The sequence below is a fragment of the Nicotiana tabacum genome, chromosome 8, assembly GCF_000715075.1.
Source record: "Nicotiana tabacum cultivar K326 chromosome 8, ASM71507v2, whole genome shotgun sequence".
Classification (NCBI taxonomy): Eukaryota; Viridiplantae; Streptophyta; class Magnoliopsida; order Solanales; family Solanaceae; genus Nicotiana; species Nicotiana tabacum.
The window spans coordinates 26,029,507-26,038,378 of record NC_134087.1 but is presented as its reverse complement, the minus strand read 5'-3'; positions in this window follow the sequence as shown (position 1 = coordinate 26,038,378).

Sequence of the window (8,872 nt, the reverse complement as noted above, 5' to 3'; positions counted from 1 at the left end):
GCCGGCTATACCAATGAATGTCACAAGTAACAGAGGAGAAAAAGAGAGCTTTAGAGTGTAAGTGTGCTTTTGTGAACTAATGTTCATTGTCAGAAGTGAGAATATGAAGGAGTTTATATAGTAATCAAAAGCTTAGCAAAATAAGGTAAGGGATCAATTAAGTAGCAATTAGAGAAATTCAGGGAATCAATCACATGTAAAATCAGTGAGTCTTCCCTTTAATCAAGGGATAATCAATCAATGGTAAAAGCGGACAGATACTTAAGGAAGGAAATCGAATACAACTTAAGTATAGAGTAGGTAACTAGGGATGAATGCACATGGGTTTCAATTAAGGAAACAATCAGTAAGAATCATCAAAATAATAAATAAGGCGAGGGAAAATTAATTAAGGCAAGCAGTTCAATTAAACCGAGTAGAGAAGTAAGAATCGAAAGTTTTTTTTAAGGAAAAAACGTTCAAATCAAACCAAGAAATAAGGACTTCAGAATAATCATGGGTTCAATCAAAGAGAAAATCATGAAAGAGTCAGCAAGTTTAGCGGATAAAATAAGGTAAGAAATGAATAGTCAGGATTCGACACATAATTTTAACACAACAAATAGTTAAATCGACACTAATTCAAGATGAATAGTCAGGATGAACACAAACATATATAATCAGTGAAAGGTTGAACTAAGAAATTCAGTAAAGGCATATTAGGACAAGGAAACCATGAGACATTCAAATGGCTAAAGAGAAATCACAAGAACCAATGCAAGAACACAATCAATACACCAGTACTTAGAAGCCAAACAAAGAAATGTCAGAAAATTAGGGTTTTCAGTACAAGCGAGTTAAGGTTGTAGCAAACTTACAAAATTAGTCAAACACATAAGAAGCAGAAGATCAAACACTCAAAAAATTACCAACTGTTTTGAAAAAGAAATCTCAGAAACCCTAGTTTAGAGAAAGATGAAGAATCACTCGAAAATCATACGATTCTTGTAAAGAATCACAAGATTATTGTAAAACTCATATGAAACAAGTCTAAATCATCTCAGATCTGTACAGATATAAGAGGTTCAAAAGAAAGAAATTAGGGTTTTCGAAGAGAACAACACAGAGGTAAAGAAACATGCTTAGAAACCCATAGATTATAGTCGATGTGGGACGATCTTACTTGGAATCATACTGGAACAACCTGAAACAGGCGAGAAAGGAGCCATAGATGCAAGCCAACTAACCCTGGTCCCTTGAGGGCCCTGAAGATGGCAATACCAACGTTAGAGAGGCTAATATGGGCCTGGTGGGTGGTGAGAAACTACCATAGATAGCCATACATGAGTGATGGTGAGGTTCAATTAGGGTTAGGTTTGAGATCATTTGAGAGATGGGAGGAATTTAGGGTCAGCGGATGGTGGAAAATGAAAGGGTTTGGGGGGGTCGTTTGGTTTATTTTGGGTAAAGGTTATTTGTGGCCGTTGATCTTATGATCAACAACCGAGATTAAAGGGTTTTAGGGCCGGATTAGGTCTTCAGGGTTTGGGATGGGTAAACTTAAATTGGGATTGGGCTGGTATTGGGTTGAATTAGGGCTAGAATTGAAATAAAAAATAGGCCAGGTTTTAAATAGCCACTTTTAATAACTAAATAATTTATAAAAATAATAAGTGAGTACCAAAAACATTTTTTGTGTGCTAAAATAATTAAATATAGTTATTTAACATTTTAAAAATATAAAAGACCATTTTATGCATAAATAATGTAATTATACATTAATATGGGCTATTATTGTAAAGATGTGCAATTTAGCCTAAAAATGTAAATGCAATTACAAAAAATTACACAAAAAATATTTAAACACTACGTTGGCATAAATAATGAATTTAAAGGGCTAAATCACCACAAAAGTAATTTGAAGGATAATTATTGGAAATTTTATAAATAAAAAAGAGAAGAAATAAATCAATTTGGATCTTTTAAAAACTATAGAAAAAATTATAAAAATGCTTATGCATGCTTATAACTGCATATGTGCTATTTTGAAAGTATATATATGTATTAAAAATATATGAGGAAAAATTGGGTATCAACATCACGGTGCAGTTTGAGGATAAATTCATTGTCAGGGTCCTACCTCCTTCACTTCTTGTAGTCACTGCCATAACATGGCCCATATTGTTCCCTCCTTTCGGGTTTACTACCGTGTCACTAGGTAGTGCCCCTTAGGGCGAGTATTCAAAGCTTGAGAAATTTGGCCAAGTTGGACCTCCAAGTTGCGGATAGAAGTATTGTGGGATGCCAATTGGGCATCAGAGTCAGTGATTTTCTTCATCATTTGCTCAAGCATTGTCTCAATCCGTCCCATCTCATTGTTAGACGAGATAGGACCTTATGATGGATATAGAGCGGGTTGTTAGGTTGTTGATACATCGGAGGCCTTTGAAAGCCCGACCCCCGATTCCCTTGATTATTGTTGTTCCAACCCCCTTGGTTGTTATTGCCTCCCTAATTGCTATTGTTATTGCCACCCAGTTGCCTTGGTTTCCTTTGTCACCCCAATTTGGATTGGTGTTCGACCAATTGCTTTGGTTGTTGTTGTTGCCACTATTCCAATTTCCTTGTTGATTTTGATTTCCTTAATTTCCTTGGGATCTCCACTGTTATTGATTCGGAACGTTGCCCCCTTGACCTTGGTAGTTGTTCACATATTGAACCTCTTCACTTTGATCATCATACACGTCATCTTGATTATAACCACTACCACTTTGCTCAAATTAATCCGGATTTCTTTGAACTTGTTGACCTCGTTGCCTCCTCTTGTTGACCATCATATTCACCCTTTCCATGACATTCACTTTTTTTGGCCCTTGAACTTGTTGTAACTGCGATTTGGCCAACTGGTTCATGGTCGTAGTTAACTCGGCTATTACTTGGTCGTAGTCATGGAGCTCTTTGTGTAGGTGAATGACATTGGGAGAACCTTGTGGCATATTAGCTCGACTTTGCAACGCCGGTATCCGACATCTCATAAAGTATTTCACAAGCCTCAACATAAGGCGTGTTCATGAAGTTTCCCCCGGCGAGTTGGTTAACTACACATTGGTTGGTAGTGTTGATGCCACAGTAGAATGTTTGTTGGATCATGACTTCGGTCATGTCATTGTTCAGACATTCTTTAACCATCGTCCGATACCTTTCCCAAATCTCATAAAGCGGTTCATTTGGCTCTTGTTTAAAAGCGAGTATCTCATATCTTAGCGTCTCCATATGCCCCAACGAGAAGAACTTTGCTATGAATTTCTCGGTCAACTCATCCCAAGTGGTGATGGAATGGTTGGGCAACCTTTCAAGCCAATCCAAAGCCTTCCCCCTTAGAGAAAATGGGAAAAGCCTTAACCTCAATGCGTCCTTAGAAACGTTAGTTTGCTTTCTCCCCCAGCATGTATCAACAAAATCTTTGAGATACTTGTAGGCATTTTGGTGAGGAGCCTCGGTGAAGAAACGCCTCTGTTCCAAGAATGTAAGCATGATATTGGTTATTTGGAAGTTGCCGGCCCTAATCCGGGGCGGGACTATTGCACTTGCATATCCTTCGTTGGGCAACACTCGGTGTACTGCCCTTGCTGGAGGTCGGGGAGGGTTTGAAATATTATCATGAGGAGGTCGGCCTCTCCTTTGTGCTTGAGGTTTGGGTTGAATCTTATCTACATCATCATCATCTACCTCCTCCCCAATGGCAAATTTTTGAGGGCATCATTGTTAAGAGCAATTTGGTACCTAAAATCAATTCACAAAGAAATTAGAAAAATTGAAGGAAAAAAAAAACAAAATACACAAATAATCGGAGATATAGCTAAAACAGTTTAACTCCCGGCAACGGCGCCAAAAATTGATCGGGTCCAAGCCTGCACTACTATTGAGTAGAGAGGATAGTCGATGCAGTTTTACCCAACAAAGGTCGGGATCGAATCCACAGTGAGTTAATTTGTTTGGAGTTAGGTTTATATCTAAGTAGATATACAGGTTTTGCTCTTAATTGCACTTCCACAAATGGTTGGTTTGTTTTCTACTTCTACTTCTAGTCTATAAGAAACAGTATTTGAAACTAAGTACAATGTTGTTGTTGGTTGTTTTCAAGGATTTAAAGGGGCTAGGGTAGTGACTTCCGCCTAGGTAGATATCTAACAGGTAGCAAGAATCTAGGGCAATCATGTGATTAATTGGGGTCGTAATATAGCTATCACACTCAGGTACTCACTGTATGCCTCTCGGTAGTTTGAAGGATTTTGCCCAATTTGGCTTTCTCAAGTCCAAATGGGTATTCATGCAATTCAAGTGATTTTAGCTCAATTTGGGTATTACTATCTCTAGGTTTAAACCTTTAATTGGGACTATCGATTTTTTGAGTTCACCCCAATTCCTTGTTAGCCTAGTTTTCCTAGACTTAGTCCCTCTTTCTAAAGTAGAAACTAAGTCATAAAGGCATAAATCAGCGTTTGCAACCACTAATTCAATAGTTCTAGCAAGAACTAGGCTAAAAATTACTAACTCATACACATTCAAGCCCTAAAATTCAAGACCCATCAAATACCCACATTAGGGTTGGGTCACAACCCTAGCTATGGGTTTATCTACTCATGATAATAGTAGAATTCACAGATAAAAAAAGATAAAATCCATAATACTAAATTAAAAGATGAAAATCTAATGTTATAAGGTAAATCTTGTACAAAATTGTCCAAATAGAAAAAACTAGCCGTCTCACGCGCTCAGCAAAACATAACATAACCTAAAAATATAAAAAAATAAATTTATATTAGGCTGAAATTTTCGAACAAAAATGCCCATGCGGAGGTTTTGCGGGCGCACACTTGCTTTCGCGGCAACATAATTTTGATCACGGTCCGCATTTCTTCACATCTCGAACTGGATTGAACCTTGCTTTGCAGACCACATACTTTTCACCGCGTCCGCTTTAAATCCTTCCGCGGCCGCGTAATATTGACGCGATCCGCTCTTAACATTTTTGCCTATTTAGTAAGCTCTCTGAACCTTAGAGAATGCGGTCCGCATAATTCCAATCACGGCCGCAGTGGTACTTTTGCGGCCGCCAATTTCTGACGCAGTTCGCATCCATGTCTGTGCCCAAAAACCACCTCTCTGATTCTCCCTTTCGTGGTCCGCGAATTAATGACCGCGTTCGCGTTGACACTTTCGCGGCCACACTTTTCTGTCGCGATCCGCGTTCCACAGCTCTTGGCCCAGTCTTGGTTTTTGTTCAAGTTTTGACTCCTTTATGAGTTGATCATGGCTACTTTGGCTCATTATCAACAATGCCTGCAAACACGTATATTACATTAGTTTTCGGGAATACCTTTATGCATTTTAGGCCCAAAACGCAAGTGAGAAAAAGCAAATAATAGGTTAAAATCCCCACTTATCACTCCTCTACCAATGATAAAAACGTATCCACTTGTGGATTTTGATTCTGTTGATCCGGTGATTCAATTGGCATCATTATATCCCTCAATAACTGCGGGATAATTATTGTAATGCAATGCATAGTCTTAGGTATATTTCAAATACCTCAATACTTGTTTCATTGCCATCCAATGAGCTTGGTCGGGATTACTTGTATATCGACTTAGCTTACTTATCGCACAAGTTATATCGGGTCGTGTACAATTCATAATGTACATCAAACTTCCCAACACTCGAGCATATTCCAATTGAGACTTTCTTTGACCTTTATTCTTCACAAGCGTATAGTTTAAATCAATTGGCGTTTTTGCAATTTTAAAGTCCAAATATTTGAACTTTTCAAGTACCATTTTAATATAATGAGATTGAGACAAAGCTAGACCTTTAGGAGTCTTAAGGATTTTAATTTCCAAAATTAAATCGGCAACTCCTAAGTCTTTCATATCAAACTTATTAGAAACCATGCGTTTAGTAGCATTTATGTTAGCAATGTCATTACTCATTATCAACATATCATCCACATATAAACAAACAACGGCAAAGGGCTAAATATACCCCTATACTTTCAAATATTATTTAACTGTACACTTCGTTATACTATTGGGCTATTCATACCCCTACTGTCATACTTTGGAACAAAAATACTCCTATTGTCATACTTTGAAACAAAAATACCCCTATTTTGGATGGAGTGCCACGTGGCAACACCGGATTAAAATGACCCATTTCTTTTTTTTACCCGATCCATTTTTAAAAAACCCACAACCCGACCCCTTTTCATTTTTTTCTATTTTTTTTTTTTAATTTTAGTTTTTAAAAAAACGAAAATATTTTGTTAAAAAACAAAACAAAAAAATTCTGTTTTTACAAATTTGTTTTTCCAGTTTTTACAAAACAAAATTCTTTTAAAAAACTGAAAAAATGAAAAAAAATATTTTTCAAAAACGAAAATATTTTGTTGAAAATAATGTTTTTAGTTTTTAAAAAAACGAAAATATTTTGTTATAAACTGAATCTTTTTTTGTAAAGGGTTTTAGCTTCTTTGGGTTCTATAAATAAAAGATTTTTTTATAAGGTATATGAAATTTTATTTAACATATGAAATAAAAAAGAAGGAAGAGAGTGGTGGGTGTGAGTATGTGGGGGGGGGGGGGGGTAATTTTGGGTAATATAGCAAAAAAATATTAAAAGAATTTTGTTTTGTAAAAACTGGAAAAACAAATTTGTAAAAACAGTTTTTTTTTGTTTTTTAACAAAATATTTTTGTTTTTTAAAAACTGAAATTTAAAAAAAAAAACTGGAAAAAAATGAAAATAGGGGTCAGGTTGTGGGTTAACGGATCAGGTAATAAAATGGGTCGTTTTAATCTGGTGTTGCCACGTGACACTCCATCCAAAATAGGGGTATTTTTGTTTCAAAATATGACAATAGGGGTATTTTGTTCCAAAGTATGACGGTAGGAGTATGGATAGCCCAATAGTATAACGAAGAGTACAAGTAAATAATATTTGAAAGTAGAGAGGTATATTTTGCCCTTTTCCGAACAAACAGTGACTATTTGATTTGGAGTATTCTAATGTAAACACATTTGTCACACTCATTGATCTTGAAACCATTTGACAATATTATTTGGTCAAATTTTGCATGCCATTATTTTGGTGTTTGTTTTAGTCCGTAAAGTGATTTAACAAGTCGACACACCTTCTTTTCTTTTCGGGGAACTACGAACCCTTCAGGTTGCTCCATATAAATTTCTTCCTCCAAATCTCTATTTAAGAAAGTTGTGTTCACATCCATGTGATAGATTTGAAGGCCATACACGACGGCTAATGCTATTAACACCCAGATAGATGTAATCCTCGTTACCGGCGAGTATGTGTCAAAGTAATTCATACCTTCTCATTGTCTAAACTCTTTAACAACTAATCTTGCCTTATATTTGTCAATAGCACCATCAGCTTTCATTTTTCCTTTTGAAAATTCACTTAGAACCCAAAAGTTTATTTCCTGGAGGAAGATCAACCAATTCCCAAGTATGATTACTTAATATGAATTCTATCTCACTATTGACTGCCTCTTTCCAGTATTGTGCTTCCGAGGAAGACATTGCTCCTTTGAACGTTTGAGGCTCATTTTCCAACAAGAAGGCCAGAAAATCTGGTCCAAAGGAAGTGCCTGACCTTTGACGTTTACTACGTCTTGAATTTTCCTCATTAAAAGTGCTTTCCTTTGCTTCTTTCCGAGGCCGCTTAGATTTTTCACTAGACGACTCACATTCCTTTTTATATGGATAAATATTCTCAAAAAATTCAGCATTATTTGATTCACTTACCGTATTAATATGAATCTAGGGATTTTCTTATTTATGAACCAGAAAACGATACGCCTTACTATTTGTTGTATATTCTATGAAAACACAATAATAGGATAAACTTTTAATAAGGGACAAAGTTCTTTTGTAAAAGGGACTAATTCAAAATTTCATTTCTCTTCATTTCGTTTTCCATTATTTTCTATTCACACCTCTTTTGTTTTAATTAATAAAACCCAACCAGCCAAACTAAAAACTTTAGTTGACAAAGTTACTCAATACTTATACTAATGCAAAGTAACTGACAGTCATTCAATTAGTGCATGTGCGACCAGACTAACACATATACCATTTTATAATAAATAATTTGAAATGCGTCATTGTATGTTGTATCAAGCCTCCATATTTGAGTTGTTTCATTTCATTAGAGTCTATTCAATTTTAGAAGTAAATAATTTTGTAAGACAAATTAGGAATTATTCTTGAAATTAATGAGTTAAGAAAATTTTAAAGTTAAATATTTTTAGAAGTGAATATTTAGACGATAAAGTGTCAAACGTAGAAAAAAGAAGTGTAAAACCCAGAAAATATATCAAAACTTCAGGGTAAATTTCACTAATGGTCATATAACTATAACTTTTTTTTTCCACCAAAGTCATATAACTATGTTTTCTCACCCAAAAATCATATTAATTAAAAAATACAACTTTTCGGTAGTATTTTCTTATTCCACATTTTATTATTATTTATTTTCAGTCTAATAAATAATAACCCAATTAAAATAAGAAAACGGTATGTTTTTAGCAGCTCCAAAAAATAATAGCCGATAAAATATATATTTTGTATATAAGTGTAAATTATATATATAAAATTTGTTTTGGTTAGCAATGCAATTAGCTTCGACCGACCGATCAATTTTTTGTTCTTAAAATAAAAATTATTCAACCTGACCCAACTTAATACCCATATACATAAAATAAAATAATCCGAAAGTGAATCCTTCACCCAAAAAGTTAGTTTGGAATGCATGAGACTCTAACAAAAAAAGAAAGAAATAAAATGTATGAATAATTAGAGAGCTCTTGAAATAATAGT